Source organism: Pinus tabuliformis, chromosome 1_2, assembly GCF_031772625.1.
Source record: "Pinus tabuliformis cultivar Carrire ecotype Pingquan chromosome 1_2, CPIR1, whole genome shotgun sequence".
NCBI lineage: Eukaryota > Viridiplantae > Streptophyta > Pinopsida > Pinales > Pinaceae > Pinus > Pinus tabuliformis.
In genome coordinates, this window is record NC_142298.1 from 1364043583 (window position 1) to 1364064315 (window position 20733).

A 20733-nucleotide genomic window follows, 5' to 3' on the forward strand; every position below is an offset into this window, starting at 1 on the left:
ATTAAACTGCAGTTAGAGTGCGGTTTAGCTGGCGGAAAATTTGGCGGAGCGCCAAATTTGGGCGATCCCGCCATAATTGGCGGGCCTATCTGAACTTCCACTACAGTTAGCTGGAGTGATTCTAGGCCAAACTGGAGGAAATCTTCAATGAGCCATAAGTTTGGCTAGGAAAGTCCTTTTTGGATGAATTGTTTTTTGATTTTGGGTCTCTTCGACCTTCTGAAGCCATTGGCACAGGTTAGAGAGGAATCAGAGGTCGTTTGCAGGTGTTTTTGCTCCGTGGAAGTTCTAGGAGCCACCAGGGCCCAGTATTGTGGGAGCTGTATAGGGTTGCAGGTACCCATTGGAGGAGAACCAGTAGTCATTCCTGACTGATTTGAGTGTTCTGAATCCAGTTTTACAGTCTATTTCGCCTGTTGAGGCTTTTATTCAGCTGTATATTCATTTTGAGCTTTTAATCAAAATGAGGACATGCCCATTTGGGAGCCTTGGACCCAGCAGATGTAGCCCAGGAGGGGTGAACTGCTTTATCAACTTCTTTTGCATCTGTGGTTGAGTTATTTTGCAGAACAAATTCGTTTTAGTGTGTTAAACAGTAAAAGGAAATAATTCTTCTATACTTAAATGGGTCATGAACAGCTGAAAATTTCATTTGTTTTTAACTGCAAGACATGTACATCTTTTAAACATGTATGTTACTGAATTGAATACCTTGCAAAGCATTTACAAGTAGTTTCAAATTGAGATCATCGACCATCAAGAACAATCTAGTTCTCTTCTATGACTGAAAACGACACTTTCGGATCAAGAAACAACAGTACAATTATGCTACTTCTTTGTAAAAGAGAACTGCAAATGGAAAAAAATACACAAAAACACTCACAGTTCTTTGCACGATGGAGGCGGAATGATGGAAAGGAAGGGGGTTTCTACAGTGGTATACTGATCACAGACAGCAAAACTCCTTAATAGAGCTGGAAAGAGTGAAGAAGAACCAAGGTCTGAAGGCAAACTTAGCCTTCTCTGATCATCGCACCTATTACACAGGGAATCTAGTACTCATCCCACCTATTGCACACGGGAGGTGCGATGCATATTGACTGCCTTGAAGAGAGGGTACGATGGTACAGTGCGAGACTTTTACTCAGTTCTTGATCACAGTTTGCAACTTAGTTCAGGGATCTAGGCCGAGCAAGTGATGTTCAGTAAATACAAATCACAGGGGTCGATCTAAGGAGGTTACTAGAGCCACCACCAGGACAATTAGGATGTTTGCAAATTCATTGTTCAGTTTATAAAAAAAACCCGGAGATATACTGAAGCAGCATTGATCTACTTTGCATTTGCATAGCTAATGGAGTTCGAAGGCTAGCTAGCTTGACTTCAGGCTCCATCTGTGAGTTTAAAAAACAAAAAAATCTAAACAAGAAAACAAACTATTCGCTCCCCACTGGAGTCGCCATTTTGTTACCAGGAAATCTAGTGTCCACTCGGAGCTGCTAGTCCCACTAAGACTGGTAGCTATCTTAGAAACAAACAAATTAAAACTACTTTCGTTTTCCTTTATGAGAAGTAGATAAGAGGGGAACAAAGGACACCAACCTCAGTCTTGCGCTTGGTTCCTCTCCCTTCTGACAAGTCTTTGCTGCTCCTCTTTCATCTACCCAGCTTCAAAGATCACCTATGAAATCAAAGCAACATAACACTATCCAAGAACAGAGATCTACAATCATAAACAATATAGGACCAGATATATCTTGACCACACAAATGCATATATTATCAATCATACAAGAATGTGGAGGAAAACTTGAATAGCTTTATTAATATCAAGAAAAGAAAAGAGGATTACAACCAATTGTTCTGACCCAACATCATCCTCTAGCATGAAAGCCCTTCTTCACCTCATGAAAAGCTTAGATCACCCAACACTATGATTTCCACCAAGAAACCAACAACACTTCCTTACAAAATACAAGATTATAGCCTCTGGATATCTGTGATGAGGGATCCATATATAGATGTTTGCAGGGGGGTGAGTCAGCTGTTGGTTTTTTTATTAGTGTCCTCTCTCTGATAGTTCTTGGTTCCACTTGGAGATTCATGATCTCTTACTCATCCCTGGGCGAATTCAAAGAGGCAAGTGTCATTGTAGAAGTTTCTGGAAGATTCCATGATCCTCCACCTCGCAATCTGTCTCTGCCATTTGTCCACTCTCACTCATCGCACCCTACAAAAGGGCTTTCCAGTATGCATCGCACCCTTTACATTGAGCAGGTGGGATGCATCGCACCCTTAGCACTAAGCAACCTGTATGGTCCAGTTTTGACTAGTTCTGAGCAGTTTTTCATGGAGAAATTCTGGGGGAAGATGTAATCAGCTGACCTTGTCCTTTTAGGGTGTGAAGCAACACGGTTAGGGACTTAGAAGCCCTTGGTTTCTAGACATTTATGATTGGGGTTGCAGTGCCCAAAAATGTCTATAACAACTTCTTTGTGGGGTCCTTGCATGCCCTAATGTAGATGTGATGGAAGTCCACTTTAAACTCCATGAAGCTTTGTAAACTATTATAGACAGTGGGTGATAACTGCGGCTTGCTGTTAATCCCCATTCTGATTTTCATATCCATGAATGCCCAGAATACTTTACTGTCTCAAATCCTGTGTGTGTCTTTAGTGGCCCACAGAGAAGTGTACTTCGCGCCCTTCGGGAGATCCCTCCCAATTGTAGGGAACTAGTTGTCCTCAGGCAATTCCCCAACCACCAGCGCTATGGATAGTAGAATCCATGCATAGTGGAAGGTCTTCCCATGTTCATGTGCCTCGCGGAAATTCTCCAGGAGGCACTTCCGCATGACCTTGCCCGCCAGTATCTGAGTCACAACTCTGACTGCCTTGTTGTTGATACTAGAGATCATGTAGCCCCTCTTTTTCTTCTCTAGCTTATATTTGTTTTTCATGGCCTCTGCGATGGCCAAATAACTACTTTTACCCTCCAAAATGTCTGTTGGGTCTTCTCCTTTACAAGGGAGTTGGGTAATTCTACGGATCAGGTGGTTTGTGATGGGCTCTCTACTTATAATTTAACTTTGTTTAAGTTGATAAATTTTGGGCTAGTTATGGTTGCACTTTGGGTTTTGTTTTCAGTTTGGGTGGTAGGATCACTTACTTCAATGAAAATAGGTTTTCCTTTTCCATTGGGCTATGGAGTCAAAAGTTAGACAAACAAGACTGGATCAAGGTTCTAAAAGACAGTGTCTACAAGGCAAGATAGGTGAGTTTTTGCATATCTCAAGGGCTGGATGGTGAATTGGCTTCTAATCGGATCCAAGGACCAATTAAGGGTTCCCTAGTCTGGACCATGGAAGGAATGAAAGAGGTCAACCGAGATGGGAGATCAATTAAGGATTCTCAGATCCGGGTATCAGAAGAAAACATGTAAATGACTAACTATGCAAAACAGAGTGTACTTAAACAATTTCTAAGTGATTTCTCCAGTTAATACATTCAAATTTAGAAAACAATTAAGTTTGTGAACACATAAGAAAGATAACAAAATCACATAAAGAAGATACTTCACTACAAATAGCTCATCTCATGAATCCTGCAGTTCAATGCTTTTATTACTTTGGCCCAGTCTGTTGACTTGAAAATGGTACAATCACCCTCAGGTTCAAGATCAAAATAATCTTACAAATGTATAGCAATCCACCCTAAATACTTTGAATGGTGAAGTATTTATACAAATTTTTTTTACAAAATATCTCAAACTACTTTGAGAATTAATCTAGGAAAGGAAAATATCTTCATGCAAGAAGATAGAGATAGCTATTGAACTGTTTCATGATGTCCCTGTTATTTTGGTTCTGTTGGATGTAGCCTTTGATTTTTAGTCCTTTATGCTGCTAGGTTGTTTGGCTTTCATGTTGGATGTTCTATTTGACTTTCATCTTTCATCTGATACTCTTTTACCTGATACACTTTGACTCTGCTGACCTGTCAATATCCTTTTACCATGCTCTTTTACTTTTTACTGTACATTCATATTTTTACTATGTTTTTACTACAGTAAATCATAAAGTTTCTATGATGTTTCCTCATATAGTAATTGGAAACTTACTATATCTTCTAAGTTTAACATTAAATTCCTCTTAGTGAGGACCCTCTTGACTTCCAAAATTGTACCTGTTATGTCAGGTATGTCAAGTTCTTGTAGGTCATATTTATTCTTGGAATTGAGGAATTGGATGATTCTTACAGCTTCCTTTGGCATCTCTCCAAGTTCTTCTTTGACCTTTTGAATGGCTTCAGTAGCCTGCTTTATCAAATCTATTTGCTCAAAAATAACCTGGATGGATGGCCAAAAATCATTGACAGAGTCAATGATATTGGCCCATAGTAACTCCTTAGCATTTCCTAAAGGCTCACTCAGTGTTAATTCCTTCTCCAAGCTCTTTACTCTTTCATTCATCCTGGTAGCCTTAATTTTGTTCTTATTTGTGCATGATCTCGAATAGTCTGCAATCTGTCTCCAGGCTAGGGACCTTCTCTTTCAGTCTTTTCATCTCAGTGGTCTGAATGGACATTTCTTCCATTGCTTTGACGAACCTGTTTGCTTCATCACCTATGGTACCTGTTTTTGTTGATGTTGTTGCCAATGTAGTCGATATTGATGCTAGTAATGCAGTGGCCATTGGACCAGTGAGAGTTAATGCTACTGCCAGAGTGGAAGGTACAGCTGTGGTCATTGTTGGAATGATAGTTGGAGGAGCACTATCAAGACTAGCTTGTTTGAGCTAAATCAAGCTAGCTAGTTCCTTTCCCATCTCCTTCAACTGGTCATTGAGGTGCAACACCAAGTCCATCATCTCTTCATGATTGTTCTGGCTTTCCAAAACTTCCTTTGTTTGTGGGTGTTGTAGCTGAGGCAGCTTGAGCTGTTTCTTGAGGGCTGCAATATCCTCATTATTTTTCTTGATTAGCTATTCTGCAACCTTGATATCATTTTGGTCATGGACAAGTTCAATGACCAGGTCTTCTAATGATTTTATCCTTGTGTCTTTGGCACTAGATGAGGCTTTCTCCAGTTTGTACTGGGTTGTCACATTATCTAATGAATCTTTCAGTTTGAATGCTACCATGGCCTTTGTTGTGAGGGTGGAGTAAATCATCTCTCCATCCTGCTTATGGAACTCTATTTGATCGATGGGATGAACATCCCTGGCCAACACCTCAAAATTGGTTTTATTGTAATCCACTAAGGTTTTGGGCTGATGTACAGTGGGTTGTAGGAATGACACCTGCATTTTTCCTTCTTTGATGTCAAAAGATGACATCAATCTATTTTGGTTTGGTGGTGTCATCTTTAGGTATTTTGCATATGTGTCTACCTTCAGCTTTTCATTCCTCATTTTTATTTCCTTAAACCTCTCTTTGATATCTATTTCCTTGTCAGCTAGCCTGACAAAGGAAGACACCTCCACACTCTGTTGTCTTTGTATAATCTGTGTTTTGGAAGTTGATGGCTGTTGTGTTTTTGCTGATGCAGTTGCCTCTGTTGTTTGTTTACTCCTATAACCCATTGCCTTAGTGTCAATCATTTCCTTTGATGCAATGTTTTCCTTTAGTTTAGACACATGATGCAATTTGGGCCTTTTGTTTAGCTTGAACTGCTCATCAGTGGTCTCCATGGCAGAAATTGATGCTTCTTCCCCATTTCTTTTAGCATTCTTCTCCTCAATAATAGGAGTCTGAATGATAGGAGGGATGTTCATTGGCTCTCCCAGCTCTGGAACCTGCAAGAAAGGGCTATGGTCAAATTGCTTCTGTAAATCAATCATGGTGTTCTCCACATCCACAACTTTGTTTTCGATGTCAATCAATGTATTCTCTACCCACTCTGACTAGTTAGCATACTATTCAATGTCAGGCCTTGGGTAGTGGATGTAAGGTCCCAGCTTGACCTTTTGCCTGTGTTTTTTTATAACCCCATGAGGGTCATAATGCCATATGAAACTATTCTTGAATTTCATTTGTTGGAGCATATTATCGGCCTCAGCACTAGCTTCTCTGGTTTTGCAGATGAATGGTCTTATTTGGTTTTTCATCTTAAATTGTGTCTTCTTCCTAGCAACTAGGAAGTTGACCTCATCTAAATTTATGATTTTCCTGAAATATTCAAGGGAAAATATCCTCATGGGGAGGTATTTGGGAAATTTGTAGGGGGCTAGCTCACAACCATAAATCTTGATTTCAGTGTGGTTCTGGTAGAGGTGCCAGTCTCCCACCTTGTTGTTCTTGGCCAGTTGTAGTACTCTTTTGATTTCTGGGTTGATTCTAGGCAAAGTGTTAGAAGTGAGCAGGTTCATGACTGGGTAAACAAAGCAGTCTATGAAGTCTTTGTATTTGAAGGCTGTGGAAAACCTATGGACCAAGGGTGTCCAGTAGATGACTAATCTTTCCTTTCCCCTGGTGTCTGATTTCTAGATCTTTACTAGGAACTTGTCTATCTGGTAATATAAAAACATGTAAAACAACACTGAAGAGTATTTGAAAACTCTTTCAGTGGGAAATCTGATAAATTGTTCATGCATTCTGTCTTCAATGAAGTGAGCATAATAAAAACTAATAGCAATAAGCTTTCCAGGAGTAAAAATGGGCATAAATTCCATGATTATCTCATTTATATGCTCATCTGATGTGTATCCTAGGATGCATGAGAGCATGGTGACTATGCGCCTCCCAATCTCTGAAGATATGGTGGCAGCATAGGGTGGAGTGTCTTTTAGAGTATGGCGCTCTTCAATAATGAAATTATAAAAAATTTGCTTGATTTTGGTTGGGTCTAGTGTCATATATAGGCCCAAGAGGCTTCCAATGGATAAAGGAGTCAAATTGTGGTTGGGCTAGATTTGAAGCATCTGGTTGATGGACTTAGCAGTAGTGGTAAACAACAAATCCTGGTTTGGGGCAATTATAGCCCTTTGGCTAGGGTTATAAAAAGCATGGCAAAAATGTACAATGTCTAGGAATGGTTGGACTTTTGGGAATGTATACTTAGGAAAATTGGTCTCCCATAGGTGTATGTCATCTGCATGGTTGAGGAACCTATCTTTACTCCAACAATGAATTTTCAGAAGGTCACCTAGAGTGGCTGTATTTCCAATTTGGAAGTCTTTGTCTGCGAGGGCCAGGTGGTCAATGTCTAGATGAGGGGTTGTCACTGGTCTAAGATCTAGAGAGGTCTGGGTAGCCATTTTTGGAATAAATTGTGGAAATTGGGCTTATATGGCAATGGGAAATGAAGTTGTGACAATTTTGTAACCAAGGTAGGGTATCAGCAGTTTGCAGGTAGGGGTTTTGGTATTTTAGGAAGGGAAAACTCTCATGTTAAAGAGAATTCAATTAAACTCATTCAATTATTTCATGAATTAATTGTACATTTTTAAATGAGAGGTAAATTCTTGGTTTTTTTCTTAAATACCTAGAACTTACGGTCGAGGCTGCAAACTAGTTTAAAATGGTGGTTTGGAGAGACTTCTGAGGCTTTCAGGTGTGCTGTGGTGGTGTTTTGGAAGGTTTTGGCAGTGGTTGACAACTAGTCGTAGGAGCTCTGAGGGCATAGGTGTTTTTTGAGGCTTCAACAGTGCAAATGAGTCAAAAAGGCCAAAAAATGGGGTCTGAGGGCTTTTAACCGCGAGCGGTTAGAATTGGCAGGGAAATTATATCAACAATGGAGGTTTTGTTTTATGGCAGAGAGGCGGTATTGGAGGGTATCGCACCACTTATGAGGGTCATGCGGTATTTTGGTGAGAGCATGCAACTTAACGTAGTGCCGCCACATAACCCACAGGGGCCCGGGCAATACCGCCCATATCGCGTTCTCTCGGGCCGGTAAAGGTTAGGCATTCAGGGGGCGCGATATGGGCAAGGGCCGTTTGATCTAGGGGTGGATGATCCAATGGTCATCGTGCGACAGAGTTGCATGATGGGGTAATGGGGGTAGAGGTCAGCGGGGCCCATGGGATCAATTACAGTTAAGTGTAATTAACCACTGATTAAGTGCAGGTTTATGAAATGGGTCGAATGTTTAAGTTTGGTGGGGTTAGTTTTACCACACCAGGGTGGCGGGTTAGACTAACTTTTATCGGGAAAATGGTTATGTGATGGAGTTACTGAGGCAGGGGGTTTTATACTTAGGACAAAGGGTTTTCATGGGTGTTTTGGGGTTTTTGGGTAATTAATCAAGTGGAAATGATTTTTCCAAAGGGGAAAGGGTCTCACACTAGGGGAAAGTGATTTTTTGGGTAGGGGGATGAATTTGGAAGGTAAATTGGCTAGGGAATGTTTGAAACCAAGGAGTAGGAGTGATAATGTAGGGAAAAGCGGGTTTTCATAAGCCATGAAGGGGTAAAAAGGAAGTTAGTAAGTATATAGTGGAGGGTGAAATGCAATGAAGGGGGAGTTAGGCAAATCAGCTTATGAGAAACTTTCACTTTGATAACTGCTCCTGCACATTGAAACACATAGTTAAGCATGATAGTAGTGCTTATGCTTCAAATGATTTGAATTTCTGCAACCTTTCTTTTACTTACCCTTTTACCTACCCTAACATTTTTTCTTCACTTTGGTGCATGCACTTAAGCTAGCAAACCCTTTTCTTTCCTTTTTCCTTTATGAAACAAATTATCTATATCTAACCTTATATCTTCCAAGGGCTTAGATTAAACTGATAAGCTGCTTTTATTTCTCTACCTATCTACTGATTTGCCAAGATTAAGCTATTTGGAAAGACCTTTATTCTCTAACTATAAAAATGAAATTTAAAGCATGGAGTAGTCAAGATTAAACAGTTTGACTATCATGGGTTGTGGCATTAATAACAAGCTGCACAACCATTATTTGGACAGAAATAGTAAAAAGTAGTGGCACTTGGACTTGCACACTTTCATGATCTTTTTTGTATGGGGTTCATATTTTTTCATTTTTTTGATCTTTTCTTATTCTTTTTGTCCTTTGATATTTCTTTAACGACATACCCTCTTTACATTTTTAAATTTTAATATAGAAAACATTTGCAGAAAGAAAAGGTATGTACAATATTACAAGACTTAACGTTAGCCAATTCAAAATTATGAATCCTATCACTATAGGACTCTAACAAACAGTGATTTACGGATTTCCTCTACTATCCCAGTGCTCTAAGGGGCATCTTCTACTGTCATGGCCTGGGTGGCCTCTTCGGTGGTCATTTCTCTGATTTCCCTGGATTCTTCAAATGCTACCATTTTGTTTATCCATAAATCTCTCAACTGCTCAACTGGGTGCTCAAACAACACTCTCAACAGGTTAAATAGGTCTCGGTTCAGAATACTATGGGCACACGATATCTCAATTCTCAAATGACCAACAATTGTTTTCTGGGCAATCCCTTGTATTTTATAGCGCCTTTTGAATTCGAATTTGACCATTCCCCACAAATCCAGTCCATTAATGCTCCCTTGGCGGTAGATTTTCCCAAATCTTGCCCATAAAACTTGCCTTAAATTCTTGTCGCCCACTCCATTTGGTCTTAAACCAAGCATCACATCGTGAATAGTGACTATAACGGTCACATTCCATCCAACCTGCACAGAAGTGCAGCTACCCTTGCATTGTCGCGGACCCTGTGACAGTTCGCTCTTGCGCGTAGCTCTAACATTGTGCAGCTCTCGGGCAAAGTAGTTTATAGTCACGCGACTCCTTTCAACTGCCTAGAGTGCTAAGACTATGCTTCCCATGGCTAGTTAGGTGGTCACCCCACTTGTATATGATTTCAACCGATTATCATTTAGTTTTCTTGGAAAGAGTTTGCCTTTTAACTTTTCTACTAGCATCGCGCATTTTCTTGTCTGCATTGCACCACCATCTATGATACCCTTAGTAATACGTGGTCCAATTGAGGGCATCAAACTGATCAACTCTTGGTAGTAGTCTTCAAATTTATCAACTTAATCGTGTGCATCCTATTTTATCACCACAGTCTTTTTATCAGGAAAATCCCTTCTCATTCCTTCCTCCAACTTCTTGACTTCTTCTTCCACAATGCTGCTTTTCTCCTTTAAACGAACTTTTTCATTCATGAGTTCTTAGAGCCTAAGATTGCCCTATTAGATCTCTTCATCAGGTCCCAAGCATTCTTCTTCTTCCAACTACACGATCCCTTCTTTCAAGGCTTCGTGATCCATCATATCCACAGGTGCTATTATGCATGGACTAGGCATGATATACTTCATCGGTATTTCAGTGTTTGCTTCATAAACCAGCCTAGAAGGCACCTGTCCTGTCAGTCTCTTGCACGTCGCCTTATAATCCCATAGGAGTGTTAGTACACACAGGTCCCAATCACTTCACTGTGCATTACATACCTTGTTCAATGCTTTGCACACTTTATTAAAGGCTTCTGCGTGGATAACCTTCTGCACGCTCATTCTTTCCACACTTTGTTGTTCCAAATTGAGGAGCCATTCACCGATTTGCCTCCAAAAACATGCTTATTGACTGTATTTCCCATTTCAAAGTTCACGTGCATCCATGGAAGTTGTTTATCATATGCTTGTACCCACATGGATAGATGCGCGTGTGGACTATCCTAGGCATTGTATCTATTCGCTAACCACCCTATATGCTTCCCAAACAGTGTGTGCATCATCCTCCTACATGCGCGCCAGTCATCAAAGTTTCCTTTGTGCGTACCCACTACCTCACAGGCATAGCACGCAGTACCCAATTCAATGCATCAAAACATTATTTTTCCAGCACCCCCCTTTCAAATTGGTCATGGAAAGCATCTACCTCACCTAATCCATCGTAAGTAGGTAAATATCTTGTTTCCGTTGATACGCATCGTAATGATCTTGTCATCATGTTGCAATTTAATGTAGTTACCTTGTGTAACCGGTTCTTCCATCGCTCTATCTCCTCGTTCGATTTTGAAGTGTAGGACCTTTCGCGCTCCCATGAAATTCACCCATCCGCAGTAGGATTTACCTAGTCTTTCTCCCACGCAGTTATCTTGTAGATGAAGTCCAAATCGTTGTCACTTTCATAGTCACGCACTGGCTCTTTGTAGCACGATCGTTCAGCAAGGTCTAAAGGTATACCCACGCGCAGAGATTTCTTCTCAAAAATCATCTTGCGCTTCTTCAGATTAATCATCCCGTTCATGTCAGTGGCCCAATCAATTCCTAAGATCGTGGGCTGGGGATTTCTATCATCAACAATCTCTATCACCTCAAATTCTGCTAGCGTGCTCTGTTGGGATTCCCTGCAATTGCCCCAGGGGTATTATCTTCTGTTGGTTCGCCATGCACAACTGAATAAACCACTACAACATAGGCCTCCCCATTCGCGCCCATGTCTTCTTTGGCAGAACGTTCGCATCTGACCCTAAACCCAGAAATACTTGGTCCATCTCATATTCTCCAATCTACGCAGTTACCTCATTTCTCTTCTTGTTCTTGTCTTATGTTTTCCAATCTTCTAGACTACGCGTGGTTCTCCTTTCGCGGTCCTAGCGCGTCTGTTAATGAGTTCCTGTAATCCCTTTACTACCTTACTATCATGTAGTAAATTCATACATGTTTCGAGGAACATCGTGAGCATCGATGCAAGGTCCATTTCTGGGTCTAATCTTCCTTTTCTTCCTGAAGTGGAGGCATCAACGAAGCTCTTCTTAGCTTCCATAAAAGTTTCCCAAGTGCACTCCAAATCAAACTCCGCTTCCTTCGCTGGAGCTTTGTGAACCCAAGTACTTTCTTCAGAATGTTTGCCTTTATCATCTCCTATCGTAATTCCACTTCGGAGCACAATATTCACATTTGGTTTGTCCTCAGGCGGCTCAAACCTCATCATTTGCAGGTTCAGATCGGGGGAGGTGGTAGCGCTCCCTTGTTGCATATCCTAGCTATCATCATAGGACAATATTTCGTCTCATGATCAAACAAGGTACAGTACAAGCATAATGGCCACGTTGTATTGGTACAATCACAGGCATAATGTACAATCAGATATTAGTTGTTTGCAACCTCTTCGAGCTCCTCCTCCACCTCGGCCTCGTCCGTGCCCCTGGAATCTGGTTCGTGCCATCCGTGCACCCTGGTCTAGGGGCCGAGTTTCAGGATGAACCTTGTAGGTGGGAGTTCTATCCATCATTAGCTCATAACTTCTACATGTGTGCTCATCATGTCCCACTGATCTACAAAAATTACAAAACCACTGTTGCCAATTCTGCGTGTGCTTCTGTAACAAATGGCAGTTATCCATAGCATGCTTTCCTCCTATTTGACAAATCATGCACTACAGAGGAGGTGTCACGCTTGGTCCTACTTGGGCTTCCTTCCAGTCTTAACAGCATCGGTCCTCATCCCGAGAGGTGGTTTGTGAACACGGCACAATTTTCCTTGTCATGACCTTGACCTTTGCATTTTACACACGACATCTTTTCGTGCGCTTCTGGTTGAACTATTCTGTCCTGTTTCAGACTCTGCATCTCAAGGCATAAGTTTTTTAATTGCACGTGGATCTGCTAAACTCCCAAGTTAGGATCCTATATTGGGGTCTCATGCAGCCTCATCGCAATCTCTAAAGCTTTTGCCTGAGTTGTTAACCTTTGTTGCGACAGCGTGTTCCTCAAATGTGGTGTTAGTGATGCTACAAACCATTCCCGGTGTTGTCCATCCATCAAAATCATATTAGCTTCATGAATTGTACACTTCAGCTTCTCATCCAGCTCCCAAGGAGTCTCTCCTGATAGCATCGTGATCTCCTTGAACCCAATGATCGACTACACCTCTGAATTTGGTCTGCTAAATTCTTTAGTTAGTGCAGCTTGGATAGCTGCGATTCCCGCATTCAGATTATCACTTGAGTGCTTAATATACCAGGTCAGTGCACGATCCTATAGAGCGCTAACCAACATTCTCTCTTGATATTATCATCTGTAACTCCCTGCGCTTCCCGTATGGCCTTTACAATGAACCAAAACTAGTCCAGATCTTCATTTCCTAATCCCTTGAACACAGGAAACTTTATCGAGCTCGCCATGTTAAAACGCGGTGGTGGCGGAGGTGGTATGGGTGAAGATGGTGGTGATGACGGTGAAATTAGTGGTGGTGTGGGTGGAGGTGGTATATGTAGAATCCTTTGCCTTATCAAATGAATCACACTTCGAGGAGAGACCCTCATGAGCTCTTCCTCATCCCTTCATTGAGGTGAAATCAAGGGGTTAGTCTCTAGTCCCGCACTTCCTTCGTTTCTATAAATTCTCCCACTTCGCGTAGCCCCGAACATCAATGTAACGACATAATTCACTTTTCACACAATAACATTTTAATACAAGTGTTTAGAGACTTTACGTACTTACCTCGCAATCCTTTGAGAAAGCATCACTCTACCTCACTATAGCTGACTGAGGTATATAACACGAACTCAGTAATGAATCCTCCTATAATCCAATTAAGGCAATGATCAACAGTGCGCGTGATCTTATCCTCTGATGCTTCCAATCTGCGCACCAACTCTGGGGTCCACACAATACGACCGTCGATGTTACCGAGAATAGTGTCCACTCGAAGCTGCTATTTCCACTAAGATTGGTAGCTATCTTAGAAACAAACAAGTAAAGTCTACTTTTGCTTTCCTTTATGAAAATAGATAAGAGTGGAACAAAGGACACCAACCTTAGTCTTGCACTTGGTTCCTTATTTGATTCCTCTCCTTCCTGATAGAGCTTTGCCACTTCTTCTTCATCTGCCCAACTTCAAAGAGCACCTTTGGAATCACAGCAACATACTACTATCGAAGAACAAAGATCTATATGCATAAATAACATAGGACCAGATGTGTGTTAACCATACAAATGCATATATAAACAAGCATACAAGAATATGGAGGAAAACTTGAATAGCTTTATTAAGATCAAGAATAGCAACAGGATTACAACCATATGTTCTGACCCAGCATCATCCTCCAGCAAGAAAACCCTTCTTCACCTCAAGTAAAGCTTAGATCACCCAACACTATGAAGTTACACCAGAAAACGAACAACACTTCTCTACAAGATACAAGATTCCAGCCTCTGGATCTCTGTGGTGAGGGATCCATATATCGATGATTGTAGAGGGGTGAGTCATCTTTTGGGGTCTTGATTAGTGTCCTCTCTCTGATAGTTCCTTATTCCACTTGGAGAATGATGATCTCTTACTCATCCCTGGTCGAAAACAAAGAGGCAAGTGTCAGAGGGGAAGCTTCTAGAAGATTCCATGATCTTCCACCTCGTGAATTTTCCCTGCCATTTGTCCATTCCCGACCATCGCACCCTATAGAGGGGCCATTCAGTATGCATCGCACCCTATACACTGGGAAGGTGATATGCATCACACCCTTTGCACTGGGTATTTAGTATGATCCAGTTTTGACCATTTCTGAGCAGTTTTTAGTGGAGAACTTCTGGGAGATGATGTAATCAGCTGACCTTGTTCCTTTAGGCAGTGAAGCAACACTTTTAGGGACTTAGGAGCCCTCAGTTTATGGACATTTATGATTGGGGTTGCAGTGCCCAAAAATGTCTATAATAGTTGCCCCCTAAAGCATGAGGTCGTTAATCTTTTGATGTCGGGTGAAATGCTTTACCATGAGGATCCGAAGTTTTTTCAAGCTTGGAGGTGACCTGTAATAAGATACAATACAATACATTATCTTGACAACATTTTTCATGATCTAGCTGAGGTGGGCATTCCCATGCTCAGCTTTATAAATTCATTTTCATGTACATAGGATAGACAATCATCTGTGTAGCAGACTAATGATTCGGACTCATCATCCTTTGATTTGGGTGATCATCTGTTCGGCAATGATGTACATTTGATGTCTTTATATTCCTGAATATATCACAGCCCGGATGGATGAAACTAGATCTGAGGTCTTCAAAACTCGTTCAATCTTCACTCAGAGTACAAGTCGATCCATGTGAAAAAATGTTCTGGAGTCGAACATGGAAAGATATCGCCTGATTACCAGCCAGTGATGTAAGCTGTTAAAAGGTGCGAGAGGAATCACCAATAATGACAATGACCCTCAAGGTACTACAGTACAATTCACGTGGTGTGAAAAAGGACTTAGCATTGAACACCACGCAAAATATCTCGGTCGAAGGCCATTAATGTAAACTTGTCGCTGAAAGTGAGAAACTTGCCATTGAGGCATGCAAGCTTCAAAGTACTGAAAGGGTTGTTCCTAGGTCGGCTTCTTGGATAATGAGCTGATGTCAACAAGAAGTGACCTGTCATAGGAGGGCATTAATGAATCCCACATCTACAACATGGAACGAAGCGAATGATTTTGGAGGTGAAAACAATCTGATGATACAGTGTTCAGGGTGGCAGTCATGAAATAATGGAGCGTGAATGTATTGTAGTGGGTGAGACAGAGGCGAATTGTCTGAATGACTTCTCTTGAACATATCGGTGACACTGACGATGGATTGGTAGCATTAACCCCAAAGATGGATGGTGTGATGGACCAATGGTGATGACCAGTGAACGGAACAACCCAACCTGGCTTGGATGCGGAAGGAAAGTGTCATGTTCAAGAGCGACTTGCTACCAATAAAGCTTTTTCAAGTTTTCTTCCCAATTTTCCCCAGTCATTGCTGACCAGTACCTCTTTATTTTTGTCAAGATTGAGGAGGATAACATATGCTTGTTCTATAATCCACCCTTCGGGTGAACCTGTCGCTATATTTTAGCGAGCCTAGCGAGAGTGAAACTCGTTCTCGTTCGTTTGGACGAGTTTGTCGCTACTAGGTTTTAAGGAGTTTAACGACAAAGATAAATCGGTCCTTTTCAATTTTAGAGAGTCTGAAAGGGATGAAAAGGAGACTCCCAAGATTCGTTTTCGTCATATAATCCCTTAAGTCTGAAAAAGCGTAAAATAATCCGAAAGGGATCAATTTTCGATAGTTTTAACGAGCCGAACAAGACAAGCGCTCGATCTTTTTGTGTAATAATCCCTCAGGTCAAAAAAGATTAAAATCTAGAGGAGGGATAGCACTTTCGATGACTTTAACGAGCCAGAGAGGCTAATCGCTCAGTAATCTTTTCATATTTTACGAGTCAGTTGAAAAGAGCTTAAAGGAGACTCGTTTTCGAGGAACGAGTGATGATTTCGGGTAGCAGCGGATTCCAGGTAAGGTTTGGAATTTTCGAATCACAGCAGTGTCATAAGGATGGCTAATAGAATCACTCTTCACAGATGTTCCTCGAAAGTGTAAACAATCAAATGGAGGTGAATGATCAGCTAAAAATAGAGTGGAGGTGATGATGAGAACACGACCAAGGCTCAAAAGCTGACGATAAGGCATTCACAATGGTTATTTACTGGTTCATTTTTTAATGAGCTTGAACTCTGGGGGAAACATTTGCTCATAGCTTATGTTTATTTTTTAAGGAGATTGAACTTTGCGTTAAAACTACTCGTGATAATGTTCATTGATTCCTTGATTCACCATTAGCATTTTGTTCTTTCAAAGATTGTACTACCTGTTCATTTGCTTCATCAAACCGATTAGAAATGAAAACATATGCTTGATAAATGAGTTAAGAACACTAATATTTTACTTGAATTACGTGAATGGTAAATTAAAAGTGACTTTTACCTCTCATTTTACCATTTCATTTGAACTTGGTTTGTTGGAGCTCTAGAGGTGCTTTTCCCCCCCGATTTTCACCAGCTGATTCTGGGAGATTATGTGGATGATTCTTGACGTCGTCTGGACCAGGTAGGAGCTAAACTTGTGTTCTTCAATTGCATTCTTTTATTTTTGAATTTTGAGCATGTTTCCTTGCTCTGCTAAGCCTCTGGGGTTTGAACAATTCACCTTGGCTCCATCGCACCCTTCCTTAATCGAAAGGTGCGATGCATACTAGCCTTCTCACTGACTAGTTAGTATGCATCGCTCCCAGTACACTTACTGGGGTGCGATGGGCGCAAGGAGGAAACTTTTTGCACAATTTTCTCATAGCTTTTTTGCCTGTTTTTTGCCAAATGAAGATCCTGACTCTTCTCTTGTTTGTTTTTTAGAGATTCATCGGAGCAAAATGGTTGTTACATGGTGAGAACATGAGCATGAAGAAGAGGACGTTGTTGCTTTACATGATCCAGGCACAGTAGCTGCATTGCAGAACTGTGGCTTGTTGAAGTTTTTCCGTATCTCTAGCATGAGGCAACAAATCAGCTTGTTGCAATATTTCCTCAATGCCTGGGATCCTATCAACCAGGTGTTCCAGATTAGGGGAAAATCGATCCCCTTGACTGTCGTGGACATCTATTTTCTGACCGGTTTATCAAGGCATGGTGCCCCTCTCTCATTATCGGGCTCCGCCCGTGGGGGTGAGTCCGTGAGGGAGTATATTCATCGGCTCTGCAGAGAGGGATCTCAGTCGAGTACGGACGAAAAGATCAATATCCGAGATGTCACTGACCGGCCCTTGCCGATCATTCTGTTCACTTTTGCTAGACTGGCTGGTAGTTCTGCTCTTCACATAGCTAACACGTCTTACATGCAGTATGCTTTGGAATGCCTTGAACCAAAGGTGTTCAACTGGTGTGATGCAGTACTCTCTGTGATGAAAGAACAACTGACCAAGGTGAAAAGCGGAAGATCCAAGAACTTCGGTTATGGTTCTATTTTGACCACTTTCGCTTTGGAGAGGATCCCACTGATGCAGCCGCAGTACATCTCACTTGGCCTACCTCCACCGACTGAACCACGGATGCAGAGATGGGTTGACCTCATGTCTCGGCATGCTGGCTAGCCTCAGATTTCCTTTTCTGATACTTTCTTTGAGTGGTTCGATCGTCAGGAGATGGTTTATGCCAAGTTTCCATATGCTGGCATGGATTTCCGGGGTGACCTGGATTTGGTGCTGCCGGCCGGCGAGCAGTGGGGTGCTATGGGTAAATCTTCTGACCATATCTCTGTTCATTGTTCTTTATAATGTTCTTATGTTTTCTTTAATCAAGACTAATCAAAATTCATGTGCTCATGCAGATGTTGGACCAGTTCGACCGGCATTACGCAGCAGAGACCCAGTGGCCACTTGAGCAGGAGAGGCTGTGGGGAGGGCCATCCTTCGCGACCTTGACGTGGTCGAGACTCTTTCAGCACTACAGGACCAGATCGAGGGTCTTACCCTTGGTATCCTAGATGTGAGGACCAACGAGCTGCCTCTGCGGTTGCAGTGACATACTACTGCAGTGCCGAGTCGATGGACTAGACTTTTACGCATGATAGCATAGGCGGTGACTTGTTATCACCAGCATCATTAAACTAGGGTGCCCCCTAGCATTTTGAGTTTTGGGTCATTTGACTGATTTTGTCTTGGTTACAGAACATTATGTATAAACTATAAACAGTTATGTATATATTTTTTATTTTCGGAGCTTTATTTTGGTTAAGTTACATGACCCTGCTGCATATATTGATGTGATGATTCTTTTTATAAATTTCGCAAATGTCTATCTAACACATAATTTGCCAATGATTCTGTCAATGTGTTTAAACTTCTTGAAATATGTTGATATTGAATGAAATTGAATTGTCTTTCCAAAATCCTGACTCTTAGGAACATGCGATAGATAGCTGGATTCCGCACGGAATAGATGCTAGTGAGTTGTAGAATGACGAGCTGTGAGTCTAGCCTAACGACAAGTCGGCATATGCCATGTGTGATGGCATCAGAGAGGAGTTCTATCAATGCACTGTATTCAGCGATATTGTTCGTCGACCGTGCTAGAGTCGGTCTTGTCAGTCCTCCGTTAGAGATCAAAAGCTCTTTATGCATTTCATTTTTAGGAGTCCCGCTCCATTCACTCAGATGCATTCTGCTAGGGGCATGCCATAATCTGACGGAAAAATGTCTTGTTAGCCAGTCCCCCTCATGTCTGGCTCCTGTTGGCTTAGGTCTTTTGTCAATGATCACTAAAGTCCATGAGAGTCAAGGTCTGGTCCTTTAATGGACAAAAGTCATTTTCGATAATTAGGTCTAGGGATTAATCAATTTCGTCTTCAACCATGTCCAATAAAGCCATGCAGGCTAGAGTGAGGCCCTTACAAAGTTATGATTCAGAGAGTTTTATCGTCATGTGGACAAACTTCGACTGTTCTTCAAAACTCTATTTTGAAGAAAAGTCAAACAATGTCATTTGTGATAAAATTTTCAAAAAAGTCGTCAGTTGATTTCTTCAGGTGCAGTCATGGTTTCCGTGGCCAAAGGCCTTGTTACACAACCCCTGCAAAAAGTGTTGAAAATTTCATCATTCTAGCTAAAAATTCAAAGGAAAAAGTGAAATTCAGTGTTGCATTAAATCAGTGAAAAGTGTCAAAACATAACATTAGCAAAATGGGTTTTTGAAGAAGCAAAAATTTAACCCATGACTTCAAAGTCTTTATATAATAATTCCCACAAGCAAACAAAGTTATTGTGCTAATCAAGGTTATTGAGAAACATGGAAAAGTGTTTGAGAGTGCAAAGCACGCATTTGGAGTGAAGTGGGAGTCGTTTTCTAAAGCACGGCGCACACACAGAGGGGCGTGGTGCACATACAGAGCGCGGCGCACACAGAGCCACCCCACAGTACAAATTTTACAAAGGCGCGACGCATATAAAGGGCGCAGTGCACTGGGTTTGGCGCACGGCGCACACCCACAAAGGCCCGAAATCGTGCCAAATTGCCTCAACTTGCCTATGAAACCCCTCAAATCAACAGGTAGGCTCTATATCAGGGCTTGCTCATAATCTTTTGTGAATGTTATGGTGGTTCATGGCTATGTTTAATTGCAACAAAACTCATAAAACCAACCACTAAATAAAAACATCAAAGCCATGGTTGCTAGGGTTGCAAAATTGTGGTGTTAGTGCTAAGGCCCCATTTTCACCCCTCATTTTTCCCTTTCTTGCCATTTTTCCTTGTCCCCCCTTTCTCATTTTTCCTATTATCCCTACCGTAAAACACTACCAAACCCTATTCCTTATCCCTCCACTCATTGGTCAATCAAAACCCCAAAACCCTACCTTATCAAATACCCAAACCCCCTTACATATCCCTAAACAAAACTTCTCCCCATAACCCCTATTCCCATCATATTATTCCCCTCCTAATACTCCCTTTTTTCATTGTTCCCCTTGGTGGCAGATATCACAACAACACCTAGTTTCACACCATCGTCAAAGGGTAGCCCAAGTACAGTACACACAGCAGTCATGGCATTTGAGCATTCATCAAAGTATGAGATGGAGACACAAAGTGATTCATCCTCAGAAGAACAAGCTCCCAAGAGACATCACAAGAGTGGCAAACATGTTAGGGATGAGCCAACTACCCTCACAGAATTGTAGGCCTACCCTCTTGCTATGTCATGCTTCCAGCATCTATCATGTTTTGAATTTTGTCAAAGGGTGGCTAATGTTAGAGTTCATCATGAGTTGGCCTGTCTTTTTGTGCTTCACCTACATGGAGGTCAGTCTATCTTGGCTGGGGTCACCTTCACATTGACACCCGAAACTATCTCATTGGCAACCGGCATACCAAATGTTGGAGAACAATGGCACAAGAAACAGAAGGTGGATAGGCAACATTATGAGCCTTACATTAAGGCCAGATTCTTGAGGCAGCTCACAAGAGTCTTTCCATTCAGA